Below are 12344 nucleotides of genomic sequence, written 5' to 3' on the forward strand. Positions count from 1 at the left end.
TAAGTATGAATCATAGTTTAAATATTTCTTAATCTATTTCATATATTCCGTGTTCCAGATACTAGAATAAATATCCGACGAAGGAGAACCATCTCTATCAAGATGACTCACCCATTCTCTGTACTATCAATAGGATCAATTATAACAAGTCACACACTCATATTCTAGAAATACATAAACAAATTAATTCCACGATCGAACTACCAAAATCAAATTAGCTAGAAATCTGAGCTCTAAAGGATTCATTTTTTATTTAAAAGCTAGGACTTGGGGGTTCTTATAGATCTAATTCATTGAAATTCTATCCAATAAAATGGAAGAATTATAAATCTCTAAAATAATAGATAGAAATACCGCAAATAGAGCCATTGCGACGCCCATCAAAGGGGTTGTTCCCCACCCAGGAGCTACTTTACCATATTCAGAATTCAAGGGTTTTAATAAAACCCCTACAGTAGTTCGTGTTGGACCAGATTTAGAATCATTCTCAACAGTTTGTGTAGCCATAAATCCTATTTTATTCATTGAAAGATGTTGACTTTGTATACCATCCCATTGTAAATAAACGATCTTATCATAGATCCATTGTGGTCTTGAAATTATATAATAATGGAAACAGCAACCCTAGTCGCCATCTTTATATCTGGTTTACTTGTAAGTTTTACTGGGTACGCCTTATATACCGCTTTTGGGCAACCTTCTCAACAACTAAGAGATCCATTTGAGGAACATGGGGACTAATTGAAGTACTGAGCATCCCAATATTGGGAGGCTCATTACTTCTATTGCGATAATGAAAAATCATTTCATTTTTTTATTTTTTAGTTGAAATTTTCGGCGGTTCTCTAAAAAAGATAGCGAAAAAAATTATCCCTAGAGTCGAGACTAAGAGGAATGTATAAACCAATGCTTCCATAGATTCGATCGTTGTTTACAATTATAGCTTCCATACCTGTTTATTTTTGGGGGGATCATATTCCGGATAAAGAAAGAGCAAGAGTAACAAAAAAATGACGATTCAAATCAAGATTTATTTGGTACCCTATATAAAAATAAAATCATAAAAAGAAAATCGATTCGAAAGAGACCAAAGAAATGTTGTATCAGGCTGCTTGTCTTCTTGTAATTGGATCTCCTAGTTTTTGGAATGCTCCAAATTCTACTTGAGCATCCAAATCTGGGTCAATATCAGCGAAAACATCTCTAAACAAGGTTCGAGCACCATGCCAAATGTGTCTGAAGAAGAAGAGCAAAGCAAATGAAGCATGCCCAAAAGTAAACCAACCCCTTGGACTGCTATGAAAAACACCATCAGATTTCAAAGTAGCATGATCTAATTCAAAAATTTCCCCCAATTGAGCGCGTCTAGCATATTTTTTGACAGTAACAGGATCACTATAACTGACTCCATTGAGTTCACCACCGTAGAACTCAACAGTTACACCAACTTGTTCGACACTATACTTAGATTCTGCCCTTCAAAACGGAACATCGGCCCTAACAATCCCGTCTCCGTCAACCAAAACGACCGGAAATGTTTCAAAAAAGGTAGGCATATGACGTACAAAAAGTTCACGACCTTCTTTATCTCTAAAGATAGGATGTCTTAACCATCCAACCACTATTCCATCCCCGTTATCCATTGAACCCGCCCTAAATAATCCCCCTTTTGCCGGATTATTTCCGATGTAATCATAAAAGGCTAATTTTTCAAGAATTTTAGCCCAAGCTTCTGATAAACTTTGATTTTCGGCTAATCCAGCACTGACTCTTCTATATATTTCTTGTTGGAAGTATCCCTGATCCCATTGATAACGAGTAGGCCCAAATAATTCGATGGGAGTAGTCGCTGAACCATACCACATAGTTCCGGCAACAACAAAAGCTGCAAAAAAGACAGCAGCGATACTACTAGAAAGGACAGTTTCAATATTGTCCATACGCAATCCTTTGTATAGACGTTGGGGCGGGCGGACGCTAAGATGGAATAGACCTGCTAATATGCCTAAAGTCCCTGCCGCAATATGATGAGAGGCTATTCCTCCCGGAACAAACGGATCAAAACCCTCCACACCCCACGATTGATTTACAGATTGTACTTTTCCTGTTAGCCCATAAGGATCGGACACCCATATGCCAGGACCATACAAGCCTGTTACATGAAATGCACCAAAACCAAAGCAAGCCACACCTGCAAGAAATAAATGTATTCCAAAGATCTTGGGCAAATCCAAAGAGGGTTTTCCTGTACGTTCATCACAAAATATTTCGAGATCCCAATATACCCAATGCCAGATAGCTGCCAAAAAGCACAACCCAGAAAACAAAATATGCGCTCCAGCCACACCTTCGTAACTCCAAATACCCGGATTAGTTATAGTCCCCCCCGTGATACTCCAACCGCCCCAGGAATTGGTTATTCCTAAACGAGTCATGAAGGGTATAACGAACATACCCTGTCTCCACATTGGATCAAGAACATGGTCAGAAGGATCAAAAACTGCTATTTCATATAGGGCCATTTAACCGGCCCAACCAGCAACCAAAACTGTATGCATTATATGAACAGAAAGCAACCATCCGGGATCATTCAATACAACGGTATGAACACGATACCAAGGCAAACCCATGGAAATACCCCTTTATGAAAGAAAAAAGACACTATGTAACTTTATTGCATTGGAAAAGACTATACTATGACTATGTTATGGACCCCCCTATTTAGTTTTAGTAAATTATTTCAACGCAAGGGTTCATATTTGTTCTATTCTGTTGGTAACAATGGCTACTTCCCGGATTATGTTGGAATCTACTTGTCATGCTTAAAGCGCATGACACATCCGGTCTAGTGCATACCATTGCATACATGATGGATCCAATAGCCGATGCGTATGGGATCCCATTCATTTTATCTTGCTCTTCCTTTAAGCTTGGACATTGAGATGCACTCAATATCGTTCCTCTTTGAATAGGTACCAAACCTCTCTTAGAGTTCTCCATCTTGAATCTTTTCAGGATTTTGTCAATGTATGCACTTTGGTTTAAACCTATCAACCGCCTTGATCTATCCCTATAGATCTTTATTCCCAAAATATAGGCGGCTTCACCAAGATCTTTGATGGATAAACAACTTCCAAGCCATGCTTTTACACCTTCCATGGTTGGAATGTCATTCCCAAATAGTAGTATGTCATCAACATACAATACTAAGAAGGTAATGATGCTCCCACTAGCTTTCTTATACACACAAGCTTCATCACCATTTTTGATGAATCCAAATTTCTTAACTTCTTCATCAAAAAGGTGATTCCAACATCTAGATGCTTGTTTCAATCCATAGATTGATTTCTTTAACTTACATACTTTGTTAAGATGTTGTGGATCAACAAAACCTTTGGGTTGAACCATATAGACATCTTCCTCAAGATGCCCATTTAGAAAAGCAGTTTTGACATCCATTTGCCATATCTCATAGTCATAATGTGCGGCTATGGCAAACAATATCCTAATAAACTTTAGCATTTCTACGGAAGAAAAAGTTTCATGATAGTCAACCCCTTGAGTTTGAGTGAAACCTTTTGCTACAAGTCTTGCTTTATAAGTATCCAAGTTTCCATGCATATCGGTTTTCTTCTTGAAAACCCACTTACTTCCAACCGGTTTGGAATTAAGAGGTGGTACAACCAAATCCCATACTTGGTTGTCATGCATGGATTGCATCTCAACGTTCATGGCTTCAAGCCATTTGTATCGGATTGTGACATTGCATCACGGTATGTGGTGGGTTCATCCGAATCTACCACATAGCATCCATCCATGAAAAATCCATATCTTTCGGGTGGATGTCTAATTCTACCGGATTTGCGAACGTTTAGTGTGTTTTGATCAACCATTTCATCATTCTCAACAACCTCTTGTTGATTGCTAGTGTCAACCAAATGTGTATCGGCTTGTGGTTCTCGATACTCCTCGAGTTCCACTGTTCTACTAGTACCTTCCATAAGGAACTTAGTTTCCAGGAACTCAGCCTTTCGAGCAACGAACACTTTTTGCTCGGTTGGGTTGTAGAAATAATATCTCATGGAGTCCTTGGGATATCCTACAAAGATACACTTAGTGGACCGACTTTCAAGTTTGTTTTTGGTGTTGTTCTTGACATAAGCCTCACAACCCCATACCTTTAAATATGTTAATGATGGAGCCCTTCCATTCCATATTTCAAAAGGTGTCTTGTCCACTTTCTTGGTTGGGGCCATATTTAGAATACGGGCCGCGGAGAGCAAAGCGAAACCCCAAAATGATAGAGGCAATGTGCTTCTAGCCATCATAGATCGAACCATATCTAATGGAGTTCGATTTCTCTTCTCGGACACACCATTGTGTTGTGGTGTTCCGGGTGGAGTAAGTGATGATCCCACAACTTCTAAGATGATCTTGGAAAGCATCACTTAGGTATTCACCTCCTCTATCCGAATGAAGTACTTTGATGATTTTATCGAGTTGATTTTGTACTTCATTTTGGAAGATTTTGAATATTTCAAAAGCTTCATCTTTGTGTCTTAACAAGTACACATACCCATAATGACTATAGTCATCAATAAAGGTAATGAAGTATCTTTCACCATTCCTTGTCATTGCCTTAAAAGGACCACATACATCTGAATGTATGATACCTAATAAGTCTTTTGCCCTTTGGTTTGTTCCACTAAAGGGGTCCTCGGTCATCTTTCCTAACATACAAGACTTGCATTTATCGAATGAATCATCACTTGATTACAAAAGACCATTCTTTTGAAGTGTATGTATGCGATCTTTGTTTATGTGACCAAGACGACAATGCCAAAGATAAGTCTTACTCAAATCCATTTTGAGTCTTTTGGTGCTTGATTGGTACAACATGTTATCATAAGATATGTTATCATGAACTAATTCATAAATGCCATTAGATGGCATTGCTTTAAAATAAAACACATCATTCATGAAAACATAAATACAATCATCCATAAACTTAAAATCATAACCATAATGTCTTAACAAGGAAACGGAGATAATATTCCTAGTCAAACTAGGAGCATACAAAACATTATTTAAAATAACTTCCAAACCATTTGGAAGCTTCAAAATGTAGTCCCCTCGGGCTTCGACAACAACCTTTGCTCCGTTGCCCATGAAGAGACTAATATCTCCCTTCTTGAATCCTTCATTTCCTTTGAACCCCTGCAACAAATTGCAAATATGAGTTCCACATCCGGTATCCAATACCCATGTGTTAGAGGAAATAATATTAAGATCAACATGAATCATGAAAGTTGTACCCGAGGTTTGCCCCGCATCCCTCTTAGCTTTCAACTCTTTTAAAGAGGTTAGACAATTCCTCATCCAATGCCCTATCTCCCCACATACAAAACACGGATCCTCCGCGCAAACCTTTGGCTTCTTTTCTTTTGGTTTGGGTGGTCCCGCTTTCTCCTTTCACTTGAACTTAGCCATGACTTGTCCCTTACCTTTGGAAACCTTTGCCTTAGGTTCCGGGTGATGCCTCTTCCTATTGCTTCCCTCATTGATCGTGAGAACTGGTAAAACCTTTTTACCCATTCCCGTCTCAGCCGTCTTGAGCATTGCATGAAGCTCACCAATGCTCCTGTCCCACCCATTCATGTTATAATTCATAACAAAAGTCTCAAATTTCTTAGTTAGCCCATTTAGGATCAAATCCGTGGCTAACTCGTTTGAGACGTGACAATTAAGGCGCTCGAGACGATTAATGTGGCTTTTCATCTTAAGCACATAGGAGGAAACAGATTGGGTTTCTTCCATACGACATGCATGAAGCGCTCGAACCGTTTCGAAGCGTTCCACCCTAGCTTGTGTAAGGAACATTTCCTTAAGTTGGGTGATCATGTCGTATGCCCCATGAAGTTCAAAATCCTTTTGAATTTCAGGAATCATAGTTCCCAACATGAGGCAAGAAACTTGCACGGAATCCTCATTGTGCTTTACCCAGTTATAGTTATCGGCATCGTCAATGCTAGGTTCTTCGGGAATAGGCTCGTCTATCACGTAATATTTCTTTTCTTGCTTGAGAACGATTCTCAAGTTTCGATACCAATCCATAAAGTTGGTATAGTTTAGATGATCCTTATCGAGAATAGATCTTAGTGATAGGTTGTTAACGGGTGGAATAATAACGTTAGGTGGATTGTTGATTGCGGCCATCTACAAATATAACAAAGCTCAATTTTAGTATTTTTGATATCAATAATTAATTTTAATCGTTAATACCCTTTATGTCTCCTAGATAATTAATGATTAAAATCTAGTACCCAACATTACATTCAAATAGTAGTTAGGTGACCTTTATCCTACTATTTAAATTAACAAGGTAGTCAACGTTTGACAATTGAAACCCTTTGAAACTTCTAGTTTTATGGGTTCGGTTAAACATCTTATGTTTAGTTGGCATGTTTACTCCCATCAACACCATTGTATACCATGCTTCGGTGACCCTATTCATATGGTTTCCAATTTAAGTCGTCCTACTTATACACACGTGTGAGTTTACATATACAAGTGGTTAGGTGACCTTTATCCCACTTATATGGTAAACCCACCTCAAACTCCCAAGTTTCCTCCAACATGGTTAGGTGACCTTTATCCCATATCGAGTTCCCAAGTGATTCGAGTGTTGTATAAAAGGATGGTGTTCGACTTATTTTATTAAAGGGATTTTAGTTTTCTAAATTCTAGATTGGAAAACCTTTTATGTACCTTTCATTTGCATGCATTCAAATGTATGGTATTAAGTTGAAAAACCCATTTTCAAAATTCCTATTAATAAAACCCATTTTATTATGAAATCATTATACTTTATAAAACCAATTTTTATTACCTAACGATTTCTAAGGAACCAATTTTATGCTAGTTGTTGATTTTAAGTAGTTTGCAAACCATATTGCAATAACACAAACAAAAGAAAATCAACCATGCAAGCATAAAACATACAACCACAAGTTCATAACCATAGCCTCCTAATGTTGACTACACTTGTTGACCGAAGACAAGTGTGTCAAAAAGGTCTTTCCTAAGGGACCCGAAAGGACATAATCTTGTGTCGGTGAACTCCCACTTGATCCCGCATCCAAATGCTCCAAGTGTTCACCCCCGTGTTGTGGTCTCCACTTTATTTGGGCTTCTATCCTTGCATCTTCTTTTACAAAATATGTCCTAATACATTGTTCTAGTAAAAGAAATGCATCTAATCTACTTATTATTGCAAACCAAATGAATGAATAAATTGATTACAAACCCAATAAATATTACAACCATATCGAATGAACAAACAACCACTTGAATGAACAAACACATCAACACAATCATTCAACCAAACACAAGGCCATGGCTAGGTTATGAACATCCAATACACATCCAAATGTGCAATAATACAAGACCAATATGGTTCCCCTTTTTCCCTCAAACTTTCGGCCCAAAAAAACAACCAAACCGAAAGTTTCGGGTTTTTGTCCAAACAACACAATCAATCATCCAAATGACTTAGTTTTTCAAGATTACCACATGCATGTAAAGCATAACCTTGAAAAACCATGGGGTTACCAAAACCCCTAAAATTTTCGGCCATATGGTAAAACCCCACCATAAACCCGAAAATTTTCGGGTTTAATGGAACATGCATCCGAATAAGCGGCTCTTGATGCCATTGTTGGGTATTAACAAGATTATCGAAGTCATAAAACTCCAATTTTTTGAAAAATGCAGCGGATAAAAGATTTAAATCTTGTTAGTTCATAGTGAATAAAACCAATTTTATACATGCAAAACCCAAACCTGGATCCAAATACGAAATACATACTATCAAACACATGCGTGTCATTATAAGTTCATGCATGTTAAACTACCTTTCAAGTAAATCAAAGAAGTATGAAGGAGATGGTGAAAAGCAGGCAAGAACTTGAATAGGTAGTTCCTCAAGGTAGTATACCCCAAGCTCCAACAACACACCTTTAGCTAGGATTTTAGCATTTGAAAAACACCTCCTTGTTCTTCTTCTCCTTTGGCCAAAATTGGAAGAGAAAGGAAGAGAGTGAGAGTGTTTTTTATTACTTGCAAAAATGTGTAATGAAAAATGAAAGAGAGATGTTGTGGTCATTCAAAGGCACCACCCAAAGTGCCAATCACAACATTTGCATGTCTCCACTCACTTAAAAATAATAATATAAAATTGAATAGAGAAAGAGAGAGGGGGGGGGGGCGGCCACCCTAATGCCCATTTAAATTTTTATATATATTTTTTTAAACAAGTTTTAAAATGTAAAACTTATTATATTATGTATTTTCATTTCATAGAATTATAACATAACATTTTTCAAGCAACATGCAAATTGATAAGTATTACATATTGTTATTTAACCATCTTAAATAATATTATGTAATGTTCTCTCTGAAAATATAAATCATCCATATGATTTATTCATTTCACAGGTACATTGTATTTAGAAATCCTTTCCAAGTAACATAAGTGTCAATATTTATTTACTTATGATCATATCATATATAAACAACTATAATCATTGTTTGTCTAGCTTGTTATTGGGTATGACCCGACTTGGATCATAACGTACTAGCCACATTAATCATAATATGTGTCTTGGGCAGACCGAGTCTAACAGACCCGTGTTGCGTGTTTGATCAAGAAAAGATACTTATTGTTTTATTTACTTATAATTTGATCAAGAAGAGTTATTTATTATTTTATTTACCTATGACTTGACCAAGGAAAGTTATATATCTAATTACTTATGATTTTCTCCTACATTTTATATTTATGGAGTTAAATTGCTTATTTGATGTTACTTATGGAAAACTTGAACTCACTCAGCTTAAGCTGACTTTGTGTGTATGTTAGTGTGAGTTTCAGGTTTAGAGGAGGATGCTTATCGCTTGGACGTGCTCAAGACTACTCGGACGGTTGAATGCATATCTAGTCGAAGAATTAATAATGCAAACTGCTTCTTTTAATTTATTACTATAAGCATTTAAATTTTGGTTTTGGGTACTTTTCCTGGTTTTTGGGAGTTTTGATGTTATTTATTCCGCTGTTGATTACTCTGAACCGATTTTAATAAGATGAACATGTTGGGTTTTAAATTTTTTGAGAATTTTTGAATATGATTACCAACTGTAGGATTCCCGAGGTTCGGGGTCTTACAAGTTGGTATCAGAGCCGTGGTTCAAGGGATCCGAGCATTCCCAAATGCTTGGACTCGAACTGTAAAAGAAAAGACTAGAAATGCCAACCGCGAGTAGCTGCACGCCAAGAGGTAAATTTTATATTTGTTTATTCATTTTTATAAGCATTATAGTTCTATTATGTGCATATTTGCTTAAATGTTAGATGGGATGCTAATATGGTTAGGGGCAGGAGGTGCTTAGGATGGGCGGGTAAAGTAAACAATTAATAACACTTTATCAATGTTATTAGCAGTTTACCGTTACCTTCCATGTTCTAAATACTACTTGTGCTTGACTGTGTTAGGGTTCTGTCTTTGTAGGGATTTGGCTAATGCTCGTGTCTTAGCGTTAAAGTTCCTCACGTTCCTTAAATTCTTCCGCTCATTTCTCATCCTCTTGTGTAATTAGATAATTAGGTTTCATCCCTATCCGCGTCCGTTCCTGTATAGCGGGATTCAGGGACGAATCCCATTCTAAGGAGGGTAGACTTGTAACACCCGTTAATTTTCGGTTTAAAGATTTAAAGTTTGTAAAGTATGTATATCTGTCGAGACTTAACTGACATTCCTCGGGAACCTTCTCGTCATCCTGGTATGTTAAATCATTTAAACTTTCCCTCAAGCTGCTATATCTTTCCAACTCTAAGGGCTAAAGTGTAACATGTTTAATTATAACACAAAACCCTAGCTCACCCCTCTCCTTTCTGCGATCGGCACTCCAGCAGCCTCCCCTACCTGCGATTTTCTTTTTCCAGCCATCATTAGGGTCTAAAAATTCAATTAAAGGTTAGTTTTATGTTTCCCCAAGTCTTTTACTCCTTAATTGATCATATTAACACGTTTATTGGTCGTTAGGGTTGAGTTTTGGTTATAACGATTTCTGACAGATTTGTACTTGTTTATTGTTTGGTCTGTAACTCGATGAAAATATATTTTTTGATCTATTATTTTTTCTATGATGCTCTAATTTGAGTCTAGTTTCCAGAAAGGTATAATTTGTAATTTTTGGACGAGAATTGAATGGTTTTTATGATTTTATAAGGTCGAGTGTAAAAGCTGATGCGGGATGACGGATTCTGGTCTGTCTTCCCGACATCATAACTCTTTTTCGACCAGTCCAAATTGGTTGGTTCCACTTCTGGAAGTTAATATTTTGAGTTAGGAACCAAACACAATTGGAATCGTTTAATTTGGCTGGGTAATGATTTATATAAAAATAAAACCATTTTGTTGCGCACTGAAATAACTGCACATAGCTTTCTGTGTTGGAGGAATTTTTATGATTTTTATGTCCACTAGAAAAATATAATAAAAATATTTTTATATACCTAAGACATTTATTAAAGTTTGGTAAAAGTTTATTAATTTATTTCAAAGATTATCCTATGTAATTAAATGCATCTTCGCATGCTAAAATCTGCACGTTTTACTTGTTATTGACCGATAAGTTCGTTTTAGGCTTAACCGGTGGATGTTCAATTGTGATCGTGTCGGGGTAGCTTGAAGTGAGTTTTTGCACCAACATCTTCCTAGGTATGTCTAGTATTACATACTTTAAAATCATGTCCTTTGGTGTTCGTTTGATTGGTCAACTAGTTGTAGTTTGAAAGATTGTTTTCGGTTGGCTAGAATAGTGTTTTGTTGTGTTTTACGCGAGGGATGAAGTAAGTGATGACCAATTCAGCTCGGATAGTTTTGGGTTAATGTACGAGCTGTTGGAAAATGATTTTTATGGGTATTGGGGCTGAATTGGTTGTCGGTTACTCAAAAACGGGTCGGTACAACGCGCATTCGCGTTTATTGATTAGTTGGTGCGTTGTGCTTCGAGTTACCGACCCATTTGACTCGTGTAGCGTCCTGTGGACTTGTTGGCTATGAAATTATCATAACGGGTCCACACGGGGGTAATTTGGGAATTCTTTATTCCCGGGAGTATCTAAGGGTCGTGTCGGTAAACTTAAGGGCCCGGGGGCTGTTATGATTGAGTTTGATAAGGTCGAGGATTTAGGTAACTCGAACCATGCTAGAACGTCTCGTAGGACAAACGTGTTCTTTCGGTGTCGTTAGTAATCTTTGCATGTAATCCGACAGGCATTTGAGTCGTGGGAATACTTAGGGATTCTCTAGCTCGTTGTTGACTGTGTGCCTCGTACCAGGTGAGTTCATAATGCCCGTTTTAATCTTTTTACGTTTTGGGCTAGCATACACACCCTATTACAAATTTTACCCAATTTTGATCGCTTAAACTATTTGGATGGTATTACATGGTCTTATTCGTGATTGTGCATTTTGAAAGCTATGTTTGAAATATTTTCTATGCCTTAAGATATTTTGGACTCTTTTATGGTCTTATATTCCTTAAGGTTACATAAATTATTTATGGTCTAGGCTCGAGGATACTATTAGGCCTAGTATTAATTCCTAGATTATCCATTATTTATGGATTGAATGTGATGATATGGTTTGGTTGAATGCTTGAATTAGATGTTGGTAAGTGTGTATGTGGATGTGTATGTGTGGGTAAACTGTAACCGGGTCAAATATACTACTTGGGGAAGACCCGGGGTGAGGAGGTTCGTGTTGCATGTTTATGTCCCGACGGGTCAAATATATTACTTGGGGATGACCCGGGGTGAGGAGGCCCGTATCACGTGTTTAGGTATGTTAAACCGTGACCGAGTCAAATATATTACTCGGGGATGACCCGGCGTGAGGAGGCTCGTGTTGCGTGACTTTTGGTATTATTAAACTGTGACCAAGTCAAATATATTACTTGGGGATGACTCGGGGTGAGGAGGCTCGTGTTGCATGATTTTGTTGGTTTTTGTTAAACTGCGGCCGGGTCAAATATATTACTCGGGGAAGACCCGGGGTGAGGTGACCCGTGTTGCGTGTTTGATCAAGAAAAGATACTTATTATTTTATTTACTTATGATTTGATCAAGAAGAGTTATTTATTATTTTATTTACTTATGACTTGACCAAGGAAAGTTATATATCTAATTACTTATATTAGAAAGTCAATGTGCTGCGTGCTTGACTTGCGATTAATGCTTGGTGAATTGATGCAAGTGTGCTAGTAAGAAGTAAAGCCGCTTA

This window comes from Bidens hawaiensis, unplaced genomic scaffold (genome assembly GCF_021521415.1).
Source record: "Bidens hawaiensis isolate Kalapana, Puna unplaced genomic scaffold, B.hawaiensis_p1.1 tig00009480_1, whole genome shotgun sequence".
Taxonomy (NCBI): domain Eukaryota; kingdom Viridiplantae; phylum Streptophyta; class Magnoliopsida; order Asterales; family Asteraceae; genus Bidens; species Bidens hawaiensis.